The sequence below is a fragment of the Lasioglossum baleicum genome, unplaced genomic scaffold (assembly GCF_051020765.1).
Source record: "Lasioglossum baleicum unplaced genomic scaffold, iyLasBale1 scaffold0025, whole genome shotgun sequence".
Lineage (NCBI taxonomy): Eukaryota > Metazoa > Arthropoda > Insecta > Hymenoptera > Halictidae > Lasioglossum > Lasioglossum baleicum.
This window is the reverse complement of record NW_027469085.1, coordinates 1,436,772-1,464,554: the sequence shown is the minus strand read 5'-3', so window position 1 is coordinate 1,464,554 and position 27,783 is coordinate 1,436,772.

Below are 27,783 nucleotides of genomic sequence, written 5' to 3'. Positions count from 1 at the left end.
CTTCGAACGGGTCCATCTCTGCTACGGTTGCAGAACGATATCCTGCGCGTGGTTCCACTCTGTCTTGGTGCAATATTGGGCTCCACAGCTTAATTCTCAGGGTTCGCAAGACCTATGGTGATATTAAGAGCTTGCAATGCATCGAATCCAAAAGCTCTCACTTGTGGTGTACAGCAGTGCTCCCCAAACTTTTTATAGCCGCGAACCGGTCAACGTTTGATAATTTTACCGCGCCCCGATGGGGGGCGAGAAGTTAATTGTTTATATTCTTGCGGAGGCTTCGGCCCCGCCTCGTCAGTGGGACGGGGAGCCTCGCAGAATAAATTCCAATTATTCTTTATCACGTCGTTCTCCGACGAATCGGAATGACCCTTTGTGGATGGTCGCGTATTCTTCGAACGGGTCCATCTCTGCTACGGTTGCAGAACGATATCCTGCGCGAGGTTCCACTCTGTCTTGGTGCAATATTGGGCTCCAAAGCTTAATTCTTAGGGTTTGCAAGACCTATGATGATATTAAGAGCTTGCAAATCTTCGAATCCCAAAGCTCTCACTTGTGCTGTACAGCAGTGCTCCCCAAACTTTTTATAGTCGCGAACCGGTCAACGTTTGATAATTTTACCGCGTCCCGTTGAGGACGGGGACGATAATTGTTTATATTTTTTCGGAGGCTTCGGCCCTGTCTCACCAGTGAGACGGAGAGCCTCGCAGAATAAATTCCAACTTTTCTTTATCACGTCGTTCTCCGACGAATCCAAATGACCCTTTGTGGATGGTCGCGTATTCTTCGAACGGGTCCATCTCTGCTACGGTTGCAGAACGATATCCTGCGCGTGGTGCCACTCTGTCTTGGTGCAATATTGGGCTCCAAAGCTTAATTCTTAGGGTTTGCAAGACCTATGATGATATTAAGAGCTTGCAATTCTTCGAATCCCAAAGCTCTCACTTGTGCTGTACAGCAGTGCTCCCCAAACTTTTTATAGTCGCGAACCGGTCAACGTTTGATAATTTTACCGCGCCTCGATGAGGGGCGAGACGTTAATTGTTTATATTCTTGCGGAGGCTTCGGCCCCGCCTCGTGAGTGGGATGGGGAGCCTCGCAGAATAAATTCCAATTATTCTTTATCACGTCGTTCTCCGACGAATCGAAATGACCCTTTGTGGATGGTCGCGTATTCTTCGAACGGGACCATCTCTGCTGCGGTTGCAGAACGAGATCCTGCGCGTGGTTCCACTCTGTGTTGGTGGAATATTGGGTTGTACAGCTTAATTCCCACGTTTCGCTAGACCAGTGGTGATAGCAAGGGCTTGCAATTCTTCGAATCCAAAAGCTTTCACTTGTGCTTTACAGCAGTGCTCCCCAAACTTTTTATAGTCGCGAACCGGTCAACGTTTGATAATTTTACCGCGTCCCGTTGATGAGGGGGACGATAATTGTTTATATTTTTGCGGAGGCTCCGGTCCTGTCTCACCAGTGAGACGGAGAGCCTCGCAGAATAAATTCCAACTTTTCTTTATCACGTCGTTCTCCGACGAATCGAAATGACCGTTTGAGGATGGTCGCGTATTCTTCGAACGGGTCCATCTCTGCTACGGTTGCAGAACGATGTCCTGCGCGTGGTTCCACTCTGTCTTGGTGCAATATTGGGCACCACAGCTTAATTCTCAGGGTTCGCAAGACCTATGGTGATATTAAGAGCTTGCAATTCTTCGAATCCAAATGCTCTCACTTGTGCTTTACGTCAGTGCTCCCCAAACTTTTTATAGTCGCGAACCGGTCAACGTTTGATAATTTTACCGCGCCCCGATGAGGGGCGAGACGTTAATTGTTTATATTCTTGCGGAGGCTTCGGCCCCGCCTCGCCAGTGGGACGGGGAGCCTCGCAGAACTAATACCAATTTTTCTTTATCACGTCGTCAACCGACGAATCGAAATACCCTTTGTGGATGCCCGCGTATTCTTCGAACGGGTCCATTTCTGCTACGGTTGCAGAACGATATCCTGCGCGAGGTTCCACTCTGTCTTGGTGCAATATTGGGCTCCAAAGCTTAATTCTCAGGGTTTGCAAGACCTATGGTGATATTAAGAGCTTGCAATTCTTCGAATCCCAAAGCTCTCACTTGTGCTGTACAGCAGTGCTCCCCAAACTTTTTATAGTCGCGAACCGGTCAACGTTTGATAATTTTACCGCGTCCCGTTGAGGACGGGGACGATAATTGTTTATATTTTTTCGGAGGCTTCGGCCCCGCCTCGTCAGTGGGACGGGGAGCCTCGCAGAATAAATTCCAATTATTCTTTATCACGTCGTTCTCCGACGAATCGAAATGACCCTTTGTGGATGGTCGCGTATTCTTCGAACGGGTCCATCTCTGCTACGGTTGCAGAACGATATCCTGCGCGTGGTTCCACTCTGTCTTGGTGCAATATTGGGCTCCACAGCTTAATTCTCAGGGTTCGCAAGGCATATGGTGATATTAAGAGCTTGCAATGCATCGAATCCAAAAGCTCTCACTTGTGGTGTACAGCAGTGCTCCCCAAACTTTTTATAGCCGCGAACCGGTCAACGTTTGATAATTTTACCGCGCCCCGATGGGGGGCGAGAAGTTAATTGTTTATATTCTTGCGGAGGCTTCGGCCCCGCCTCGTCAGTGGGACGGGGAGCCTCGCAGAATAAATTCCAATTATTCTTTATCACGTCGTTCTCCGACGAATCGGAATGACCCTTTGTGGATGGTCGCGTATTCTTCGAACGGGTCCATCTCTGCTACGGTTGCAGAACGATATCCTGCGCGAGGTTCCACTCTGTCTTGGTGCAATATTGGGCTCCAAAGCTTAATTCTTAGGGTTTGCAAGACCTATGATGATATTAAGAGCTTGCAATTCTTCGAATCCCAAAGCTCTCACTTGTGCTGTACAGCAGTGCTCCCCAAACTTTTTATAGTCGCGAACCGGTCAACGTTTGATAATTTTACCGCGCCCCGATGAGGGGCGAGACGTTAATTGTTTGTATTCTTGCGGAGGCTTCGGCCCCGCCTCGCCAGTGGGACGGGGAGCCTCGCAGAACAAATACCAATTTTTCTTTATCACGCCGTCAACCGACGTATCGAAATACCCTTCGTGGATGGTCGCGTATTCTTCGAACGCGCCCATCTCTGCTACAGTTGCAGAACGAGATCCCGCGCGTGGTTCCACTCTGTGTTGGTGCAATATTGGGTTGCACAGCTTAATTGTCACGTTTCGCTGGACCAGTGGTGATAATAAGAGCTTGCAATTCTTCGAATCCAAAAGCTTTCACTTGTGCTTTACAGCAGTGCGCACCAACCTTATTATAGCCGCGGGCCGTTCAACGTTTGATAATTTTACCGCGTCCCGTTGAGGAGGGGGACGATAATTGTTTATTTTTTGCGGAGGCATCGGCCCTGTCTCACCAGTGAGACGGAGAGCCTCGCAGAATAAATTCCAATTTTTCTTTATCACGTCGTTCTCCGACGATTCGAAATGACCCTTTGTGGATTGTCGCGTATTCTTCGAACGGGTCCATCTCTGCTACGGTTGCAGAACGATATCCTGCGCGTGGTTCCACTCTGTCTTGGTGCAATATTGGGCTCCACAGCTTAATTCTCAGGGTTCGCAAGACCTATGGTGATATTAAGAGCTTGCAATTCTTCGAATCCAAAAGCTCTCACTTGTGCTTTACAGCAGTGCTCCCAAAACTTTTTATAGTCGCGAACCGGTCAACGTTTGATAATGTTACCGCGCCCCGATGAGGGGCGAGACGTTAATTGTTTATATTCTCGCGGAGGCTTCGGCCCCGCCTCGCCAGTGGGACGGGGAGCCTCGCAGAACTAATACCAATTTTTCTTTATCACGTCGTCAACCGACGAATCGAAATACCCTTTGTGGATGCCCGCGTATTCTTCGAACGGGTCCATTTCTGCTACGGTTGCAGAACGATATCCTGCGCGAGGTTCCACTCTGTCTTGGTGCAATATTGGGCTCCAAAGCTTAATTCTCAGGGTTTGCAAGACCTATGGTGATATTAAGAGCTTGCAATTCTTCGAATCCCAAAGCTCTCACTTGTGCTGTACAGCAGTGCTCCCCAAACTTTTTATAGTCGCGAACCGGTCAACGTTTGATAATTTTACCGCGTCCCGTTGAGGACGGGGACGATAATAGATTATATTTTTTCGGAGGCTTCGGCCCTGTCTCACCAGTGAGACGGAGAGCCTCGCAGAATAAATTCCAACTTTTCTTTATCACGTCGTTCTCCGACGAATCCAAATGACCCTTTGTGGATGGTCGCGTATTCTTCGAACGGGTCCATCTCTGCTACGGTTGCAGAACGATATCCTGCGCGTGGTTCCACTCTGTCTTGGTGCAATATTGGGCTCCACAGCTTAATTCTCAGGGTTCGCAAGACCTATGGTGATATTAAGAGCTTGCAATGCATCGAATCCAAAAGCTCTCACTTGTGGTGTACAGCAGTGCTCCCCAAACTTTTTATAGCCGCGAACCGGTCAACGTTTGATAATTTTACCGCGCCCCGATGGGGGGCGAGAAGTTAATTGTTTATATTCTTGCGGAGGCTTCGGCCCCGCCTCGTCAGTGGGACGGGGAGCCTCGCAGAATAAATTCCAATTATTCTTTATCACGTCGTTCTCCGACGAATCGGAATGACCCTTTGTGGATGGTCGCGTATTCTTCGAACGGGTCCATCTCTGCTACGGTTGCAGAACGATATCCTGCGCGAGGTTCCACTCTGTCTTGGTGCAATATTGGGCTCCAAAGCTTAATTCTTAGGGTTTGCAAGACCTATGATGATATTAAGAGCTTGCAAATCTTCGAATCCCAAAGCTCTCACTTGTGCTGTACAGCAGTGCTCCCCAAACTTTTTATAGTCGCGAACCGGTCAACGTTTGATAATTTTACCGCGTCCCGTTGAGGACGGGGACGATAATTGTTTATATTTTTTCGGAGGCTTCGGCCCTGTCTCACCAGTGAGACGGAGAGCCTCGCAGAATAAATTCCAACTTTTCTTTATCACGTCGTTCTCCGACGAATCCAAATGACCCTTTGTGGATGGTCGCGTATTCTTCGAACGGGTCCATCTCTGCTACGGTTGCAGAACGATATCCTGCGCGTGGTGCCACTCTGTCTTGGTGCAATATTGGGCTCCAAAGCTTAATTCTTAGGGTTTGCAAGACCTATGATGATATTAAGAGCTTGCAATTCTTCGAATCCCAAAGCTCTCACTTGTGCTGTACAGCAGTGCTCCCCAAACTTTTTATAGTCGCGAACCGGTCAACGTTTGATAATTTTACCGCGCCTCGATGAGGGGCGAGACGTTAATTGTTTATATTCTTGCGGAGGCTTCGGCCCCGCCTCGTGAGTGGGATGGGGAGCCTCGCAGAATAAATTCCAATTATTCTTTATCACGTCGTTCTCCGACGAATCGAAATGACCCTTTGTGGATGGTCGCGTATTCTTCGAACGGGACCATCTCTGCTGCGGTTGCAGAACGAGATCCTGCGCGTGGTTCCACTCTGTGTTGGTGGAATATTGGGTTGTACAGCTTAATTCCCACGTTTCGCTAGACCAGTGGTGATAGCAAGGGCTTGCAATTCTTCGAATCCAAAAGCTTTCACTTGTGCTTTACAGCAGTGCTCCCCAAACTTTTTATAGTCGCGAACCGGTCAACGTTTGATAATTTTACCGCGTCCCGTTGATGAGGGGGACGATAATTGTTTATATTTTTGCGGAGGCTCCGGTCCTGTCTCACCAGTGAGACGGAGAGCCTCGCAGAATAAATTCCAACTTTTCTTTATCACGTCGTTCTCCGACGAATCGAAATGACCGTTTGAGGATGGTCGCGTATTCTTCGAACGGGTCCATCTCTGCTACGGTTGCAGAACGATGTCCTGCGCGTGGTTCCACTCTGTCTTGGTGCAATATTGGGCTCCACAGCTTAATTCTCAGGGTTCGCAAGACCTATGGTGATATTAAGAGATTGCAATTCTTCGAATCCAAATGCTCTCACTTGTGCTTTACGTCAGTGCTCCCCAAACTTTTTATAGTCGCGAACCGGTCAACGTTTGATAATTTTACCGCGCCCCGATGAGGGGCGAGACGTTAATTGTTTATATTCTTGCGGAGGCTTCGGCCCCGCCTCGCCAGTGGGACGGGGAGCCTCGCAGAACAAATACCAATTTTTCTTTATCACGTCGTCAACCGACGAATCGAAATACCCTTCGTGGATGGTCGCGTATTCTTCGAACGCGCCCATCTCTGCTACAGTTGCAGAACGAGATCCTGCGCGTGGTTCCACTCTGTGTTGGTGCAATATTGGGTTGCACAGCTTAATTGTCACGTTTCGCTGGACCAGTGGTGATAATAAGAGCTTGCAATTCTTCGAATCCAAAAGCTTTCACTTGTGCTTTACAGCAGTGCGCACCAACCTTATTATAGCCGCGGGCGGTTCAACGTTTGATAATTTTACCGCGTCCCGTTGAGGAGGGGGACGATAATTGTTTATTTTTTGCGGAGGCATCGGCCCTGTCTCACCAGTGAGACGGAGAGCCTCGCAGAATAAATTCCAATTTTTCTTTATCACGTCGTTCTCCGACGAATCGAAATGACCCTTTGTGGATTGTCGCGTATTCTTCGAACGGGTCCATCTCTGCTACGGTTGCAGAACGATATCCTGCGCGTGGTTCCACTCTGTCTTGGTGCAATATTGGGCTCCACAGCTTAATTCTCAGGGTTCGCAAGACCTATGGTGATATTAAGAGCTTGCAATTCTTCGAATCCAAAAGCTCTCACTTGTGCTTTACAGCAGTGCTCCCAAAACTTTTTATAGTCGCGAACCGGTCAACGTTTGATAATGTTACCGCGCCCCGATGAGGGGCGAGACGTTAATTGTTTATATTCTTGCGGAGGCTTCGGCCCCGCCTCGCCAGTGGGACGGGGAGCCTCGCAGAACTAATACCAATTTTTCTTTATCACGTCGTCAACCGACGAATCGAAATACCCTTTGTGGATGCCCGCGTATTCTTCGAACGGGTCCATTTCTGCTACGGTTGCAGAACGATATCCTGCGCGAGGTTCCACTCTGTCTTGGTGCAATATTGGGCTCCAAAGCTTAATTCTCAGGGTTTGCAAGACCTATGGTGATATTAAGAGCTTGCAATTCTTCGAATCCCAAAGCTCTCACTTGTGCTGTACAGCAGTGCTCCCCAAACTTTTTATAGTCGCGAACCGGTCAACGTTTGATAATTTTACCGCGTCCCGTTGAGGACGGGGACGATAATTGTTTATATTTTTTCGGAGGCTTCGGCCCTGTCTCACCAGTGAGACGGAGAGCCTCGCAGAATAAATTCCAACTTTTCTTTATTACGTCGTTCTCCGACGAATCCAAATGACCCTTTGTGGATGGTCGCGTATTCTTCGAACGGGTCCATCTCTGCTACGGTTGCAGAACGATATCCTGCGCGTGGTTCCACTCTGTCTTGGTGCAATATTGGGCTCCACAGCTTAATTCTCAGGGTTCGCAAGACCTATGGTGATATTAAGAGCTTGCAATGCATCGAATCCAAAAGCTCTCACTTGTGGTGTACAGCAGTGCTCCCCAAACTTTTTATAGCCGCGAACCGGTCAACGTTTGATAATTTTACCGCGCCCCGATGGGGGGCGAGAAGTTAATTGTTTATATTCTTGCGGAGGCTTCGGCCCCGCCTCGTCAGTGGGACGGGGAGGCTCGCAGAATAAATTCCAATTATTCTTTATCACGTTGTTCTCCGACGAATCGGAATGACCCTTTGTGGATGGTCGCGTATTCTTCGAACGGGTCCATCTCTGCTACGGTTGCAGAACGATATCCTGCGCGAGGTTCCACTCTGTCTTGGTGCAATATTGGGCTCCAAAGCTTAATTCTTAGGGTTTGCAAGACCTATGATGATATTAAGAGCTTGCAAATCTTCGAATCCCAAAGCTCTCACTTGTGCTGTACAGCAGTGCTCCCCAAACTTTTTATAGTCGCGAACCGGTCAACGTTTGATAATTTTACCGCGTCCCGTTGAGGACGGGGACGATAATTGTTTATATTTTTTCGGAGGCTTCGGCCCTGTCTCACCAGTGAGACGGAGAGCCTCGCAGAATAAATTCCAACTTTTCTTTATCACGTCGTTCTCCGACGAATCCAAATGACCCTTTGTGGATGGTCGCGTATTCTTCGAACGGGTCCATCTCTGCTACGGTTGCAGAACGATATCCTGCGCGTGGTGCCACTCTGTCTTGGTGCAATATTGGGCTCCAAAGCTTAATTCTTAGGGTTTGCAAGACCTATGATGATATTAAGAGCTTGCAATTCTTCGAATCCCAAAGCTCTCACTTGTGCTGTACAGCAGTGCTCCCCAAACTTTTTATAGTCGCGAACCGGTCAACGTTTGATAATTTTACCGCGCCTCGATGAGGGGCGAGACGTTAATTGTTTATATTCTTGCGGAGGCTTCGGCCCCGCCTCGTGAGTGGGATGGGGAGCCTCGCAGAATAAATTCCAATTATTCTTTATCACGTCGTTCTCCGACGAATCGAAATGACCCTTTGTGGATGGTCGCGTATTCTTCGAACGGGTCCATCTCTGCTGCGGTTGCAGAACGAGATCCTGCGCGTGGTTCCACTCTGTGTTGGTGGAATATTGGGTTGTACAGCTTAATTCCCACGTTTCGCTAGACCAGTGGTGATAGCAAGGGCTTGCAATTCTTCGAATCCAAAAGCTTTCACTTGTGCTTTACAGCAGTGCTCCCCAAACTTTTTATAGTCGCGAACCGGTCAACGTTTGATAATTTTACCGCGTCCCGTTGATGAGGGGGACGATAATTGTTTATATTTTTGCGGAGGCTCCGGTCCTGTCTCACCAGTGAGACGGAGAGCCTCGCAGAATAAATTCCAACTTTTCTTTATCACGTCGTTCTCCGACGAATCGAAATGACCGTTTGAGGATGGTCGCGTATTCTTCGAACGGGTCCATCTCTGCTACGGTTGCAGAACGATGTCCTGCGCGTGGTTCCACTCTGTCTTGGTGCAATATTGGGCTCCACAGCTTAATTCTCAGGGTTCGCAAGACCTATGGTGATATTAAGAGCTTGCAATTCTTCGAATCCAAATGCTCTCACTTGTGCTTTACGTCAGTGCTCCCCAAACTTTTTATAGTCGCGAACCGGTCAACGTTTGATAATTTTACCGCGCCCCGATGAGGGGCGAGACGTTAATTGTTTATATTCTTGCGGAGGCTTCGGCCCCGCCTCGCCAGTGGGACGGGGAGCCTCGCAGAACAAATACCAATTTTTCTATATCACGTCGTCAACCGACGAATCGAAATACCCTTCGTGGATGGTCGCGTATTCTTCGAACGCGCCCATCTCTGCTACAGTTGCAGAACGAGATCCTGCGCGTGGTTCCACTCTGTGTTGGTGCAATATTGGGTTGCACAGCTTAATTGTCACGTTTCGCTGGACCAGTGGTGATAATAAGAGCTTGCAATTCTTCGAATCCAAAAGCTTTCACTTGTGCTTTACAGCAGTGCGCACCAACCTTATTATAGCCGCGGGCGGTTCAACGTTTGATAATTTTACCGCGACCCGTTGAGGAGGGGGACGATAATTGTTTATTTTTTGCGGAGGCATCGGCCCTGTCTCACCAGTGAGACGGAGAGCCTCGCAGAATAAATTCCAATTTTTCTTTATCACGTCGTTCTCCGACGAATCGAAATGACCCTTTGTGGATTGTCGCGTATTCTTCGAACGGGTCCATCTCTGCTACGGTTGCAGAACGATATCCTGCGCGTGGTTCCACTCTGTCTTGGTGCAATATTGGGCTCCACAGCTTAATTCTCAGGGTTCGCAAGACCTATGGTGATATTAAGAGCTTGCAATTCTTCGAATCCAAAAGCTCTCACTTGTGCTTTACAGCAGTGCTCCCAAAACTTTTTATAGTCGCGAACCGGTCAACGTTTGATAATGTTACCGCGCCACGATGAGGGGCGAGACGTTAATTGTTTATATTCTTGCGGAGGCTTCGGCCCCGCCTCGCCAGTGGGACGGGGAGCCTCGCAGAACTAATACCAATTTTTCTTTATCACGTCGTCAACCGACGAATCGAAATACCCTTTGTGGATGCCCGCGTATTCTTCGAACGGGTCCATTTCTGCTACGGTTGCAGAACGATATCCTGCGCGAGGTTCCACTCTGTCTTGGTGCAATATTGGGCTCCAAAGCTTAATTCTCAGGGTTTGCAAGACCTATGGTGATATTAAGAGCTTGCAATTCTTCGAATCCCAAAGCTCTCACGTGTGCTGTACAGCAGTGCTCCCCAAACTTTTTATCGTCGCGAACCGGTCAACGTTTGATAATTTTACCGCGCCCCGATGGGGGGCGAGACGTTAATTGTTTATATTCTTGCGGAGGCTTCGGCCCCGCCTCGTCAGTGGGACGGGGAGCCTCGCAGAATAAATTCCAATTATTCTTTATCACGTCGTCAACCGACGAATCGAAATACCCTTTGTGGATGCCCGCGTATTCTTCGAACGGGTCCATTTCTGCTACGGTTGCAGAACGATATCCTGCGCGAGGTTCCACTCTGTCTTGGTGCAATATTGGGCTCCACAGCTTAATTCTCAGGGTTCGCAAGACCTATGGTGATATTAAGAGCTTGCAATGCATCGAATCCAAAAGCTCTCACTTGTGGTGTACAGCAGTGCTCCCCAAACTTTTTATAGCCGCGAACCGGTCAACGTTTGATAATTTTACCGCGCCCCGATGGGGGGCGAGAAGTTAATTGTTTATATTCTTGCGGAGGCTTCGGCCCCGCCTCGTCAGTGGGACGGGGAGCCTCGCAGAATAAATTCCAATTATTCTTTATCACGTCGTTCTCCGACGAATCGGAATGACCCTTTGTGGATGGTCGCGTATTCTTCGAACGGGTCCATCTCTGCTACGGTTGCAGAACGATATCCTGCGCGAGGTTCCACTCTGTCTTGGTGCAATATTGGGCTCCAAAGCTTAATTCTTAGGGTTTGCAAGACCTATGATGATATTAAGAGCTTGCAATTCTTCGAATCCCAAAGCTCTCACTTGTGCTGTACAGCAGTGCTCCCCAAACTTTTTATAGTCGCGAACCGGTCAACGTTTGATAATTTTACCGCGTCCCGTTGAGGACGGGGACGATAATTGTTTATATTTTTTCGGAGGCTTCGGCCCTGTCTCACCAGTGAGACGGAGAGCCTCGCAGAATAAATTCCAACTTTTCTTTATCACGTCGTTCTCCGACGAATCCAAATGACCCTTTGTGGATGGTCGCGTATTCTTCGAACGGGTCCATGTCTGCTACGGTTGCAGAACGATATCCTGCGCGTGGTGCCACTCTGTCTTGGTGCAATATTGGGCTCCAAAGCTTAATTCTTAGGGTTTGCAAGACCTATGATGATATTAAGAGCTTGCAATTCTTCGAATCCCAAAGCTCTCACTTGTGCTGTACAGCAGTGCTCCCCAAACTTTTTATAGTCGCGAACCGGTCAACGTTTGATAATTTTACCGCGCCCCGATGAGGGGCGAGACGTTAATTGTTTATATTCTTGCGGAGGCTTCGGCCCCACCTCGTGAGTGGGATGGGGAGCCTCGCAGAATAAATTCCAATTATTCTTTATCACGTCGTTCTCCGACGAATCGAAATGACCCTTTGTGGATGGTCGCGTATTCTTCGAACGGGTCCATCTCTGCTGCGGTTGCAGAACGAGATCCTGCGCGTGGTTCCACTCTGTGTTGGTGGAATATTGGGTTGTACAGCTTAATTCCCACGTTTCGCTAGACCAGTGGTGATAGCAAGGGCTTGCAATTCTTCGAATCCAAAAGCTTTCACTTGTGCTTTACAGCAGTGCTCACCAACCTTTTTATAGCAGCGGGCCGTTCAACGTTTGATAATTTTACCGCGTCCCGTTGATGAGGGGGACGATAATTGTTTATATTTTTGCGGAGGCTCCGGTCCTGTCTCACCAGTGAGACGGAGAGCCTGGCAGAATAAATTCCAACTTTTCTTTATCACGTCGTTCTCCGACGAATCGAAATGACCGTTTGAGGATGGTCGCGTATTCTTCGAACGGGTCCATCTCTGCTACGGTTGCAGAACGATGTCCTGCGCGTGGTTCCACTCTGTCTTGGTGCAATATTGGGCTCCACAGCTTAATTCTCAGGGTTCGCAAGACCTATGGTGATATTAAGAGCTTGCAATTCTTCGAATCCAAATGCTCTCACTTGTGCTTTACGTCAGTGCTCCCCAAACTTTTTATAGTCGCGAACCGGTCAACGTTTGATAATTTTACCGCGCCCCGATGAGGGGCGAGACGTTAATTGTTTATATTCTTGCGGAGGCTTCGGCCCCGCCTCGCCAGTGGGACGGGGAGCCTCGCAGAACAAATACCAATTTTTCTTTATCACGTCGTCAACCGACGAATCGAAATACCCTTCGTGGATGGTCGCGTATTCTTCGAACGCGCCCATCTCTGCTACAGTTGCAGAACGAGATCCTGCGCGTGGTTCCACTCTGTGCTGGTGCAATATTGGGTTGCACAGCTTAATTGTCACGTTTCGCTGGACCAGTGGTGATAATAAGAGCTTGCAATTCTTCGAATCCAAAAGCGTTCACTTGTGCTTTACAGCAGTGCGCACCAACCTTATTATAGCCGCGGGCCGTTCAACGTTTGATAATTTTACCGCGTCCCGTTGAGGAGGGGGACGATAATTGTTTATATTTTTGCGGAGGCTCCGGTCCTGTCTCACCAGTGAGACGGAGAGCCTCGCAGAATAAATTCTAACTTTTCTTTATCACGTCGTTCTCCGACGAATCGAAATGACCCTTTGTGGATTGTCGCGTATTCTTCGAACGGGTCCATCTCTGCTACGGTTGCAGAACGATATCCTGCGCGTGGTTCCACTCTGTCTTGGTGCAATATTGGGCTCCACAGCTTAATTCTCAGGGTTCGCAAGACCTATGGTGATATTAAGAGCTTGCAATTCTTCGAATCCAAAAGCTCTCACTTGTGCTTTACAGCAGTGCTCCCAAAACTTTTTGTAGTCGCGAACCGGTCAACGTTTGATAATGTTACCGCGCCCCGATGAGGGGCGAGACGTTAATTGTTTATATTCTTGCGGAGGCTTCGGCCCCGCCTCGCCAGTGGGACGGGGAGCCTCGCAGAACTAATACCAATTTTTCTTTATCACGTCGTCAACCGACGAATCGAAATACCCTTTGTGGATGCCCGCGTATTCTTCGAACGGGTCCATTTCTGCTACGGTTGCAGAACGATATCCTGCGCGAGGTTCCACTCTGTCTTGGTGCAATATTGGGCTCCAAAGCTTAATTCTCAGGGTTTGCAAGACCTATGGTGATATTAAGAGCTTGCAATTCTTCGAATCCCAAAGCTCTCACTTGTGCTGTACAGCAGTGCTCCCCAAACTTTTTATAGTCGCGAACCGGTCAACGTTTGATAATTTTACCGCGCCCCGATGGGGGGCGAGACGTTAATTGTTTATATTCTTGCGGAGGCTTCAGCCCCGCCTCGTCAGTGGGACGGGGAGCCTCGCAGAATAAATTCCAACTTTTCTTTATCACGTCGTTCTCCGACGAATCGAAATGATCCTTTGTGGATGGTCGCGTATTCTTCGAACGGGTCCATCTCTGCTACGGTTGCAGAACGATATCCTGCGCGTGGTTCCACTCTGTCTTGGTGCAATATTGGGCTCCACAGCTTAATTCTCGGGGTTCGCAAGACCTATGGTGATATTAAGAGCTTGCAATTCTTCGAATCCCAAAGCTCTCACTTGTGCTGTACAGCAGTGCTCCCCAAACTTTTTATAGTCGCGAACCGGTCAACGTTTGATAATTTTACCGCGCCCCGATGGGGGGCGAGACGTTAATTGTTTCTATTCTTGCGGAGGCTTCGGCCCCGCCTCGTCAGTGGGACGGGGAGCCTCGCAGAATAAATTCCAACTTTTCTTTATCACGTCGTTCTCCGACGAATCGAAATGACCGTTTGAGGATGGTCGCGTATTCTTCGAACGGGTCCATCTCTGCTACGGTTGCAGAACGATGTCCTGCGCGTGGTTCCACTCTGTCTTGGTGCAATATTGGGCTCCACAGCTTAATTCTCAGGGTTCGCAAGACCTATGGTGATATTAAGAGCTTGCAATTCTTCGAATCCCAAAGCTCTCACTTGTGCTGTACAGCAGTGCTCCCCAAACTTTTTATAGTCGCGAACCGGTCAACGTTTGATAATTTTACCGCGCCCCGATGGGGGGCGAGACGTTAATTGTTTATATTCTTGCGGAGGCTTCGGCCCCGCCTCGTCAGTGGGACGGGGAGCCTCGCAGAATAAATTCCAATTTTTCTTTATCACGTCGTCAACCGACGAATCGAAATACCCTTCGTGGATGATCGCGTATTCTTCGAACGCGCCCATCTCTGCTACAGTTGCAGAACGAGATCCTGCGCGTGGTTCCATTCTGCGTTGGTGCAATATTGCGTTGTACAGCTTAATTGTCACGTTTCGCTGGACCAGTGGTGATAATAAGAGCTTGCAATTCTTCGAATCAAAAAGCTTTCACTTGTGGTTTACAGCAGTGCGCACCAACCTTTTGGAGGAGGAGGGGGACGATAATTGTTTATTTTTTGCGGAGGCATCGGCCCTGTCTCACCAGTGAGACGGAGAGCCTCGCAGAATAAATTCCAATTTTTCTTTATCACGTCGTTCTCCGACGAATCGAAATACCCTTTGTGGATGGTCGCGTATTCTTCGAACGGGTCCATTTCTGCTACGGTTGCAGAACGATATCCTGCGCGTGGTTCCACTCTGTCTTGGTGCAATATTGGGCTCCACAGCTTAATTCTCAGGGTTCGCAAGACCTATGGTCATATTAAGAGCTTGCAATGCATCGAATCCAAAAGCTCTCACTTGTGGTGTACAGCAGTGCTCCCCAAACTTTTTATAGCCGCGAACCGGTCAACGTTTGATAATTTTACCGCGCCCCGATGGGGGGCGAGACGTTAATTGTTTATATTGTTGCGGAGGCTTCGGCCCCGCCTCGTCAGTGGGACGGGGAGCCTCGCAGAATAAATTCCAATTATTCTTTATCACGTCGTTCTCCGACGAATCGGAATGACCCTTTGTGGATGGTCGCGTATTCTTCGAACGGGTCCATCTCTGCTACGGTTGCAGAACGATATCCTGCGCGAGGTTCCACTCTGTCTTGGTGCAATATTGGGCTCCAAAGCTTAATTCTTAGGGTTTGCAAGACCTATGATGATATTAAGAGCTTGCAATTCTTCGAATCCCAAAGCTCTCACTTGTGCTGTACAGCAGTGCTCCCCAAACTTTTTATAGTCGCGAACCGGTCAACGTTTGATAATTTTACCGCGTCCCGTAGAGGACGGGGACGATAATTGTTTATATTTTTTCGGAGGCTTCGGCCCTGTCTCACCAGTGAGACGGAGAGCCTCGCAGAATAAATTCCAACTTTTCTTTATCACGTCGTTCTCCGACGAAACCAAATGACCCTTTGTGGATGGTCGCGTATTCTTCGAACGGGTCCATCTCTGCTACGGTTGCAGAACGATATCCTGCGCGTGGTGCCACTCTGTCTTGGTGCAATATTGGGCTCCACAGCTTAATTCTCAGGGTTCGCAAGACCTATGGTGATATTAAGAGCTTGCAATGCATCGAATCCAAAAGCTCTCACTTGTGCTGTACAGCAGTGCTCCCCAAACTTTTTATAGCCGCGAACCGGTCAACGTTTGATAATTTTACCGCTCCTCGATGGGGGGCGAGACGTTAATTGTTTATATTCTTGCGGAGGCTTCGGCCCCGCCTCGTCAGTGGGACGGGGAGCCTCGCAGAATAAACTCCAAATTTTCTTTATCACGTCGTCAACCGACGAATCGAAATACCCTTCGTGGATGATCGCGTATTCTTCGAACGCGCCCATCTCTGCTACAGTTGCAGAACGAGATCCTGCGCGTGGTTCCACTCTGCGTTGGTGCAATATTGGGTTGTACAGCTTAATTGTCACATTTCGCTGGACCAGTGGTGATAATAAGAGCCTGCAATTCTTCGAATCAAAAAGCTTTCACTTGTGGTTTACAGCAGTGCGCACCAACCTTTTGGAGGAGGAGGGGGACGATAATTGTTTATTTTTTGCGGAGGCATCGGCCCTGTCTCACCAGTGAGACCGAGAGCCTCGCAGAATAAATTCCAATTTTTCTTTATCACGTCGTTCTCCGACGAATCGAAATACCCTTTGTGGATGGTCGCGTATTCTTCGAACGGGTCCATTTCTGCTACGGTTGCAGAACGATATCCTGCGCGAGGTTCCACTCTGTCTTGGTGCAATATTGGGCTCCAAAGCTTAATTCTCAGGGTTTGCAAGACCTATGGTGATATTAAGAGCTTGCAATTCTTCGAATCCCAAAGCTCTCACTTGTGCTGTACAGCAGTGCTCCCCAAACTTTTTATAGTCGCGAACCGGTCAACGTTTGATAATTTTACCGCGTCCCGTAGAGGACGGGGACGATAATTGTTTATATTTTTTCGGAGGCTTCGGCCCTGTCTCACCAGTGAGACGGAGAGCCTCGCAGAATAAATTCCAACTTTTCTTTATCACGTCGTTCTCCGACGAATCCAAATGACCCTTTGTGGATGGTCGCGTATTCTTCGAACGGGTCCATCTCTGCTACGGTTGCAGAACGAGATCCTGCGCGTGGTGCCACTCTGTCTTGGTGCAATATTGGGCTCCACAGCTTAATTCTCAGGGTTCGCAAGACCTATGGTGATATTAAGAGCTTGCAATGCATCGAATCCAAAAGCTCTCACTTGTGCTGTACAGCAGTGCACCCCAAACTTTTTATAGCCGCGAACCGGTCAACGTTTGATAATTTTACCGCGCCCCGATGGGGGGCGAGACGTTAATTGTTTATATTCTTGCGGAGGCTTCGGCCCCGCCTCGTCAGTGGGACGGGGAGCCTCGCAGAATAAATTCCAATTATTCTTTATCACGTCGTCAACCGACGAATCGAAATACCCTTTGTGGATGCCCGCGTATTCTTCGAACGGGTCCATTTCTGCTACGGTTGCAGAACGATATCCTGCGCGAGGTTCCACTCTGTCTTGGTGCAATATAGGGCTCCACAGCTTAATTCTCAGGGTTCGCAAGACCTATGGTGATATTAAGAGCTTGCAATGCATCGAATCCAAAAGCTCTCACTTGTGGTGTACAGCAGTGCTCCCCAAACTTTTTATAGCCGCGAACCGGTCAACGTTTGATAATTTTACCGCGCCCCGATGGGGGGCGAGAAGTTAATTGTTTATATTCTTGCGGAGGCTTCGGCCCCGCCTCGTCAGTGGGACGGGGAGCCTCGCAGAATAAATTCCAATTATTCTTTATCACGTCGTTCTCCGACGAATCGGAATGACCCTTTGTGGATGGTCGCGTATTCTTCGAACGGGTCCATCTCTGCTACGGTTGCAGAACGATATCCTGCGCGAGGTTCCACTCTGTCTTGGTGCAATATTGGGCTCCAAAGCTTAATTCTTAGGGTTTGCAAGACCTATGATGATATTAAGAGCTTGCAATTCTTCGAATCCCAAAGCTCTCACTTGTGCTGTACAGCAGTGCTCCCCAAACTTTTTATAGTCGCGAACCGGTCAACGTTTGATAATTTTACCGCGTCCCGTTGAGGACGGGGACGATAATTGTTTATATTTTTTCGGAGGCTTCGGCCCTGTCTCACCAGTGAGACGGAGAGCCTCGCAGAATAAATTCCAACTTTTCTTTATCACGTCGTTCTCCGACGAATCCAAATGACCCTTTGTGGATGGTCGCGTATTCTTCGAACGGGTCCATGTCTGCTACGGTTGCAGAACGATATCCTGCGCGTGGTGCCACTCTGTCTTGGTGCAATATTGGGCTCCAAAGCTTAATTCTTAGGGTTTGCAAGACCTATGATGATATTAAGAGCTTGCAATTCTTCGAATCCCAAAGCTCTCACTTGTGCTGTACAGCAGTGCTCCCCAAACTTTTTATAGTCGCGAACCGGTCAACGTTTGATAATTTTACCGCGCCCCGATGAGGGGCGAGACGTTAATTGTTTATATTCTTGCGGAGGCTTCGGCCCCACCTCGTGAGTGGGATGGGGAGCCTCGCAGAATAAATTCCAATTATTCTTTATCACGTCGTTCTCCGACGAATCGAAATGACCCTTTGTGGATGGTCGCGTATTCTTCGAACGGGTCCATCTCTGCTGCGGTTGCAGAACGAGATCCTGCGCGTGGTTCCACTCTGTGTTGGTGGAATATTGGGTTGTACAGCTTAATTCCCACGTTTCGCTAGACCAGTGGTGATAGCAAGGGCTTGCAATTCTTCGAATCCAAAAGCTTTCACTTGTGCTTTACAGCAGTGCTCACCAACCTTTTTTATAGCAGCGGGCCGTTCAACGTTTGATAATTTTACCGCGTCCCGTTGATGAGGGGGACGATAATTGTTTATATTTTTGCGGAGGCTCCGGTCCTGTCTCACCAGTGAGACGGAGAGCCTGGCAGAATAAATTCCAACTTTTCTTTATCACGTCGTTCTCCGACGAATCGAAATGACCGTTTGAGGATGGTCGCGTATTCTTCGAACGGGTCCATCTCTGCTACGGTTGCAGAACGATGTCCTGCGCGTGGTTCCACTCTGTCTTGGTGCAATATTGGGCTCCACAGCTTAATTCTCTGGGTTCGCAAGACCTATGGTGATATTAAGAGCTTGCAATTCTTCGAATCCAAATGCTCTCACTTGTGCTTTACGTCAGTGCTCCCCAAACTTTTTATAGCCGCGAACCGGTCAACGTTTGATAATTTTACCGCGCCCCGATGGGGGGCGAGACGTTAATTGTTTATATTGTTGCGGAGGCTTCGGCCCCGCCTCGTCAGTGGGACGGGGAGCCTCGCAGAATAAATTCCAATTATTCTTTATCACGTCGTTCTCCGACGAATCGGAATGACCCTTTGTGGATGGTCGCGTATTCTTCGAACGGGTCCATCTCTGCTACGGTTGCAGAACGATATCCTGCGCGAGGTTCCACTCTGTCTTGGTGCAATATTGGGCTCCAAAGCTTAATTCTTAGGGTTTGCAAGACCTATGATGATATTAAGAGCTTGCAATTCTTCGAATCCCAAAGCTCTCACTTGTGCTGTACAGCAGTGCTCCCCAAACTTTTTATAGTCGCGAACCGGTCAACGTTTGATAATTTTACCGCGTCCCGTAGAGGACGGGGACGATAATTGTTTATATTTTTTCGGAGGCTTCGGCCCTGTCTCACCAGTGAGACGGAGAGCCTCGCAGAATAAATTCCAACTTTTCTTTATCACGTCGTTCTCCGACGAAACCAAATGACCCTTTGTGGATGGTCGCGTATTCTTCGAACGGGTCCATCTCTGCTACGGTTGCAGAACGATATCCTGCGCGTGGTGCCACTCTGTCTTGGTGCAATATTGGGCTCCACAGCTTAATTCTCAGGGTTCGCAAGACCTATGGTGATATTAAGAGCTTGCAATGCATCGAATCCAAAAGCTCTCACTTGTGCTGTACAGCAGTGCTCCCCAAACTTTTTATAGCCGCGAACCGGTCAACGTTTGATAATTTTACCGCTCCTCGATGGGGGGCGAGACGTTAATTGTTTATATTCTTGCGGAGGCTTCGGCCCCGCCTCGTCAGTGGGACGGGGAGCCTCGCAGAATAAACTCCAAATTTTCTTTATCACGTCGTCAACCGACGAATCGAAATACCCTTCGTGGATGATCGCGTATTCTTCGAACGCGCCCATCTCTGCTACAGTTGCAGAACGAGATCCTGCGCGTGGTTCCACTCTGCGTTGGTGCAATATTGGGTTGTACAGCTTAATTGTCACATTTCGCTGGACCAGTGGTGATAATAAGAGCCTGCAATTCTTCGAATCAAAAAGCTTTCACTTGTGGTTTACAGCAGTGCGCACCAACCTTTTGGAGGAGGAGGGGGACGATAATTGTTTATTTTTTGCGGAGGCATCGGCCCTGTCTCACCAGTGAGACCGAGAGCCTCGCAGAATAAATTCCAATTTTTCTTTATCACGTCGTTCTCCGACGAATCGAAATACCCTTTGTGGATGGTCGCGTATTCTTCGAACGGGTCCATTTCTGCTACGGTTGCAGAACGATATCCTGCGCGAGGTTCCACTCTGTCTTGGTGCAATATTGGGCTCCAAAGCTTAATTCTCAGGGTTTGCAAGACCTATGGTGATATTAAGAGCTTGCAATTCTTCGAATCCCAAAGCTCTCACTTGTGCTGTACAGCAGTGCTCCCCAAACTTTTTATAGTCGCGAACCGGTCAACGTTTGATAATTTTACCGCGTCCCGTAGAGGACGGGGACGATAATTGTTTATATTTTTTCGGAGGCTTCGGCCCTGTCTCACCAGTGAGACGGAGAGCCTCGCAGAATAAATTCCAACTTTTCTTTATCACGTCGTTCTCCGACGAATCCAAATGACCCTTTGTGGATGGTCGCGTATTCTTCGAACGGGTCCATCTCTGCTACGGTTGCAGAACGAGATCCTGCGCGTGGTGCCACTCTGTCTTGGTGCAATATTGGGCTCCACAGCTTAATTCTCAGGGTTCGCAAGACCTATGGTGATATTAAGAGCTTGCAATGCATCGAATCCAAAAGCTCTCACTTGTGCTGTACAGCAGTGCACCCCAAACTTTTTATAGCCGCGAACCGGTCAACGTTTGATAATTTTACCGCGGCCCGATGGGGGGCGAGACGTTAATTGTTTATATTCTTGCGGAGGCTTCGGCCCCGCCTCGTCAGTGGGACGGGGAGCCTCGCAGAATAAATTCCAATTTTTCTTTAACACGTCGTCAACCGACGAATCGAAATACCCTTCGTGGATGATCGCGTATTCTTCGAACGCGCCCATCTCTGCTACAGTTGCAGAACGATATCCTGCGCGAGGTTCCACTCTGTCTTGGTGCAATATTGGGCTCCAAAGCTTAATTCTCAGGGTTTGCAAGACCTATGGTGATATTAAGAGCTTGCAATTCTTCGAATCCCAAAGCTCTCACGTGTGCTGTACAGCAGTGCTCCCCAAACTTTTTATCGTCGCGAACCGGTCAACGTTTGATAATTTTACCGCGCCCCGATGGGGGGCGAGACGTTAATTGTTTATATTCTTGCGGAGGCTTCGGCCCCGCCTCGTCAGTGGGACGGGGAGCCTCGCAGAATAAATTCCAATTATTCTTTATCACGTCGTCAACCGACGAATCGAAATACCCTTTGTGGATGCCCGCGTATTCTTCGAACGGGTCCATTTCTGCTACGGTTGCAGAACGATATCCTGCGCGAGGTTCCACTCTGTCTTGGTGCAATATAGGGCTCCACAGCTTAATTCTCAGGGTTCGCAAGACCTATGGTGATATTAAGAGCTTGCAATGCATCGAATCCAAAAGCTCTCACTTGTGGTGTACAGCAGTGCTCCCCAAACTTTTTATAGCCGCGAACCGGTCAACGTTTGATAATTTTACCGCGCCCCGATGGGGGGCGAGAAGTTAATTGTTTATATTCTTGCGGAGGCTTCGGCCCCGCCTCGTCAGTGGGACGGGGAGCCTCGCAGAATAAATTCCAATTATTCTTTATCACGTCGTTCTCCGACGAATCGGAATGACCCTTTGTGGATGGTCGCGTATTCTTCGAACGGGTCCATCTCTGCTACGGTTGCAGAACGATATCCTGCGCGAGGTTCCACTCTGTCTTGGTGCAATATTGGGCTCCAAAGCTTAATTCTTAGGGTTTGCAAGACCTATGATGATATTAAGAGCTTGCAATTCTTCGAATCCCAAAGCTCTCACTTGTGCTGTACAGCAGTGCTCCCCAAACTTTTTATAGTCGCGAACCGGTCAACGTTTGATAATTTTACCGCGTCCCGTTGAGGACGGGGACGATAATTGTTTATATTTTTTCGGAGGCTTCGGCCCTGTCTCACCAGTGAGACGGAGAGCCTCGCAGAATAAATTCCAACTTTTCTTTATCACGTCGTTCTCCGACGAATCCAAATGACCCTTTGTGGATGGTCGCGTATTCTTCGAACGGGTCCATGTCTGCTACGGTTGCAGAACGATATCCTGCGCGTGGTGCCACTCTGTCTTGGTGCAATATTGGGCTCCAAAGCTTAATTCTTAGGGTTTGCAAGACCTATGATGATATTAAGAGCTTGCAATTCTTCGAATCCCAAAGCTCTCACTTGTGCTGTACAGCAGTGCTCCCCAAACTTTTTATAGTCGCGAACCGGTCAACGTTTGATAATTTTACCGCGCCCCGATGAGGGGCGAGACGTTAATTGTTTATATTCTTGCGGAGGCTTCGGCCCCACCTCGTGAGTGGGATGGGGAGCCTCGCAGAATAAATTCCAATTATTCTTTATCACGTCGTTCTCCGACGAATCGAAATGACCCTTTGTGGATGGTCGCGTATTCTTCGAACGGGTCCATCTCTGCTGCGGTTGCAGAACGAGATCCTGCGCGTGGTTCCACTCTGTGTTGGTGGAATATTGGGTTGTACAGCTTAATTCCCACGTTTCGCTAGACCAGTGGTGATAGCAAGGGCTTGCAATTCTTCGAATCCAAAAGCTTTCACTTGTGCTTTACAGCAGTGCTCACCAACCTTTTTTATAGCAGCGGGCCGTTCAACGTTTGATAATTTTACCGCGTCCCGTTGATGAGGGGGACGATAATTGTTTATATTTTTGCGGAGGCTCCGGTCCTGTCTCACCAGTGAGACGGAGAGCCTGGCAGAATAAATTCCAACTTTTCTTTATCACGTCGTTCTCCGACGAATCGAAATGACCGTTTGAGGATGGTCGCGTATTCTTCGAACGGGTCCATCTCTGCTACGGTTGCAGAACGATGTCCTGCGCGTGGTTCCACTCTGTCTTGGTGCAATATTGGGCTCCACAGCTTAATTCTCAGGGTTCGCAAGACCTATGGTGATATTAAGAGCTTGCAATTCTTCGAATCCAAATGCTCTCACTTGTGCTTTACGTCAGTGCTCCCCAAACTTTTTATAGTCGCGAACCGGTCAACGTTTGATAATTTTACCGCGCCCCGATGAGGGGCGAGACGTTAATTGTTTATATTCTTGCGGAGGCTTCGGCCCCGCCTCGCCAGTGGGACGGGGAGCCTCGCAGAACAAATACCAATTTTTCTTTATCACGTCGTCAACCGACGAATCGAAATACCCTTCGTGGATGGTCGCGTATTCTTCGAACGCGCCCATCTCTGCTACAGTTGCAGAACGAGATCCTGCGCGTGGTTCCACTCTGTGCTGGTGCAATATTGGGTTGCACAGCTTAATTGTCACGTTTCGCTGGACCAGTGGTGATAATAAGAGCTTGCAATTCTTCGAATCCAAAAGCGTTCACTTGTGCTTTACAGCAGTGCGCACCAACCTTATTATAGCCGCGGGCCGTTCAACGTTTGATAATTTTACCGCGTCCCGTTGAGGAGGGGGACGATAATTGTTTATATTTTTGCGGAGGCTCCGGTCCTGTCTCACCAGTGAGACGGAGAGCCTCGCAGAATAAATTCTAACTTTTCTTTATCACGTCGTTCTCCGACGAATCGAAATGACCCTTTGTGGATTGTCGCGTATTCTTCGAACGGGTCCATCTCTGCTACGGTTGCAGAACGATATCCTGCGCGTGGTTCCACTCTGTCTTGGTGCAATATTGGGCTCCACAGCTTAATTCTCAGGGTTCGCAAGACCTATGGTGATATTAAGAGCTTGCAATTCTTCGAATCCAAAAGCTCTCACTTGTGCTTTACAGCAGTGCTCCCAAAACTTTTTGTAGTCGCGAACCGGTCAACGTTTGATAATGTTACCGCGCCCCGATGAGGGGCGAGACGTTAATTGTTTATATTCTTGCGGAGGCATCGGCCCTGTCTCACCAGTGAGACCGAGAGCCTCGCAGAACTAATACCAATTTTTCTTTATCACGTCGTCAACCGACGAATCGAAATACCCTTTGTGGATGCCCGCGTATTCTTCGAACGGGTCCATTTCTGCTACGGTTGCAGAACGATATCCTGCGCGAGGTTCCACTCTGTCTTGGTGCAATATTGGGCTCCAAAGCTTAATTCTCAGGGTTTGCAAGACCTATGGTGATATTAAGAGCTTGCAATTCTTCGAATCCCAAAGCTCTCACTTGTGCTGTACAGCAGTGCTCCCCAAACTTTTTATAGTCGCGAACCGGTCAACGTTTGATAATTTTACCGCGTCCCGTAGAGGACGGGGACGATAATTGTTTATATTTTTTCGGAGGCTTCGGCCCTGTCTCACCAGTGAGACGGAGAGCCTCGCAGAATAAATTCCAACTTTTCTTTATCACGTCGTTCTCCGACGAAACCAAATGACCCTTTGTGGATGGTCGCGTATTCTTCGAACGGGTCCATCTCTGCTACGGTTGCAGAACGATATCCTGCGCGTGGTGCCACTCTGTCTTGGTGCAATATTGGGCTCCACAGCTTAATTCTCAGGGTTCGCAAGACCTATGGTGATATTAAGAGCTTGCAATGCATCGAATCCAAAAGCTCTCACTTGTGCTGTACAGCAGTGCTCCCCAAACTTTTTATAGCCGCGAACCGGTCAACGTTTGATAATTTTACCGCTCCTCGATGGGGGGCGAGACGTTAATTGTTTATATTCTTGCGGAGGCTTCGGCCCCGCCTCGTCAGTGGGACGGGGAGCCTCGCAGAATAAACTCCAAATTTTCTTTATCACGTCGTCAACCGACGAATCGAAATACCCTTCGTGGATGATCGCGTATTCTTCGAACGCGCCCATCTCTGCTACAGTTGCAGAACGAGATCCTGCGCGTGGTTCCACTCTGCGTTGGTGCAATATTGGGTTGTACAGCTTAATTGTCACATTTCGCTGGACCAGTGGTGATAATAAGAGCTTGCAATTCTTCGAATCCAAAAGCTTTCACTTGTGCTTTACAGCAGTGCGCACCAACCTTTTGGAGGAGGAGGGGGACGATAATTGTTTATTTTTTGTGGCGACTTCGGCCCTGTCTCACCAGTGAGACGGAGAGCCTCGCAGAATAAATTCCAACTTTTCTTTATCACGTCGTTCTCCGACGAAACCAAATGACCCTTTGTGGATGGTCGCGTATTCTTCGAACGGGTCCATCTCTGCTACGGTTGCAGAACGATATCCTGCGCGTGGTGCCACTCTGTCTTGGTGCAATATTGGGCTCCACAGCTTAATTCTCAGGGTTCGCAAGACCTATGGTGATATTAAGAGCTTGCAATGCATCGAATCCAAAAGCTCTCACTTGTGCTGTACAGCAGTGCTCCCCAAACTTTTTATAGCCGCGAACCGGTCAACGTTTGATAATTTTACCGCTCCTCGATGGGGGGCGAGACGTTAATTGTTTATATTCTTGCGGAGGCTTCGGCCCCGCCTCGTCAGTGGGACGGGGAGCCTCGCAGAATAAACTCCAAATTTTCTTTATCACGTCGTCAACCGACGAATCGAAATACCCTTCGTGGATGATCGCGTATTCTTCGAACGCGCCCATCTCTGCTACAGTTGCAGAACGAGATCCTGCGCGTGGTTCCACTCTGCGTTGGTGCAATATTGGGTTGTACAGCTTAATTGTCACATTTCGCTGGACCAGTGGTGATAATAAGAGCTTGCAATTCTTCGAATCCAAAAGCTTTCACTTGTGCTTTACAGCAGTGCGCACCAACCTTTTGGAGGAGGAGGGGGACGATAATTGTTTATTTTTTGTGGCGACTTCGGCTCTGTCTCACCAGTGAGACGGAGAGCCTCGCAGAATAAATTCCAATTTTTCTTGATCACGTCGTTCTCCGACGAATCGAAATACCCTTTGTGGATGCCCGCGTATTCTTCGAACGGGTCCATTTCTGCTACGGTTGCAGAACGATATCCTGCGCGAGGTTCCACTCTGTCTTGGTGCAATATTGGGCTCCAAAGCTTAATTCTCAGGGTTTGCAAGACCTATGGTGATATTAAGAGCTTGCAATTCTTCGAATCCCAAAGCTCTCACTTGTGCTGTACAGCAGTGCTCCCCAAACTTTTTATAGTCGCGAACCGGTCAACGTTTGATAATTTTACCGCTCCCCGATGGGGGGCGAGACGTTAATTGTTTATATTCTTGCGGAGGCTTCGGCCCCGCCTCGTCAGTGGGACGGGGAGCCTCGCAGAATAAATTCCAATTATTCTTTATCACGTCGTTCTCCGACGAATCCAAATAACCCTTTGTGGATGGTCGCGTATTCTTCGAACGGGTCCATCTCTGCTACGGTTGCAGAACGATATCCTGCGCGAGGTTCCACTCTGTCTTGGTGCAATATTGGGCTCCAAAGCTTAATTCTTAGGGTTTGCAAGACCTATGATGATATTAAGAGCTTGCAATTCTTCGAATCCCAAAGCTCTCACTTGTGCTGTACAGCAGTGCTCCCCAAACTTTTTATAGTCGCGAACCGGTCAACGTTTTATAATTTTACCGCGTCCCGTTGAGGACGGGGACGATAATTGTTTATATTCTTGCGGAGGCTCCGGTCCTGTCTCACCAGTGAGACGGAGAGCCTCGCAGAATAAATTCCAACTTTTCTTTATCACGTCGTTCTCCGACGAATCGAAATGACCCTTTGTGGATTGGCGCGTATTCTTCGAACGGGTCCATCTCTGCTACGGTTGCAGAACGATATCCTGCGCGTGGTTCCACTCTGTCTTGGTGCAATATTGGGCTCCACAGCTTAATTCTCAGGGTTCGCAAGACCTGTGATGATATTAAGAACTTGCAATTCTTCGAATCCCAAAGCTCTCACTTGTGCTGTACAGCAGTGCTCCCCAAACTTTTTATAGTCGCGAACCGGTCAACGTTTGATAATTTTACCGCGTCCCGTTGAGGACGGGGACGATAATTGTTTATATTCTTGCGGAGGCTTCGGCCCCGCCTCGCCAGTGGGACGGGGAGCCTCGCAGAACAAATACCAATTTTTCTTTATCACGTCGTCAACCGACGAATCGAAATACCCTTCGTGGATGGTCGCGTATTCTTCGAACGCGCCCATCTCTGCTACAGTTGCAGAACGAGATCCTGCGCGTGGTTCCACTCTGTGCTGGTGCAATATTGGGTTGCACAGCTTAATTGTCACGTTTCGCTGGACCAGTGGTGATAATAAGAGCTTGCAATTCTTCGAATCCAAAAGCGTTCACTTGTGCTTTACAGCAGTGCGCACCAACCTTATTATAGCCGCGGGCCGTTCAACGTTTGATAATTTTACCGCGTCCCGTTGAGGAGGGGGACGATAATTGTTTATATTTTTGCGGAGGCTCCGGTCCTGTCTCACCAGTGAGACGGAGAGCCTCGCAGAATAAATTCTAACTTTTCTTTATCACGTCGTTCTCCGACGAATCGAAATGACCCTTTGTGGATTGTCGCGTATTCTTCGAACGGGTCCATCTCTGCTACGGTTGCAGAACGATATCCTGCGCGTGGTTCCACTCTGTCTTGGTGCAATATTGGGCTCCACAGCTTAATTCTCAGGGTTCGCAAGACCTATGGTGATATTAAGAGCTTGCAATTCTTCGAATCCAAAAGCTCTCACTTGTGCTTTACAGCAGTGCTCCCAAAACTTTTTGTA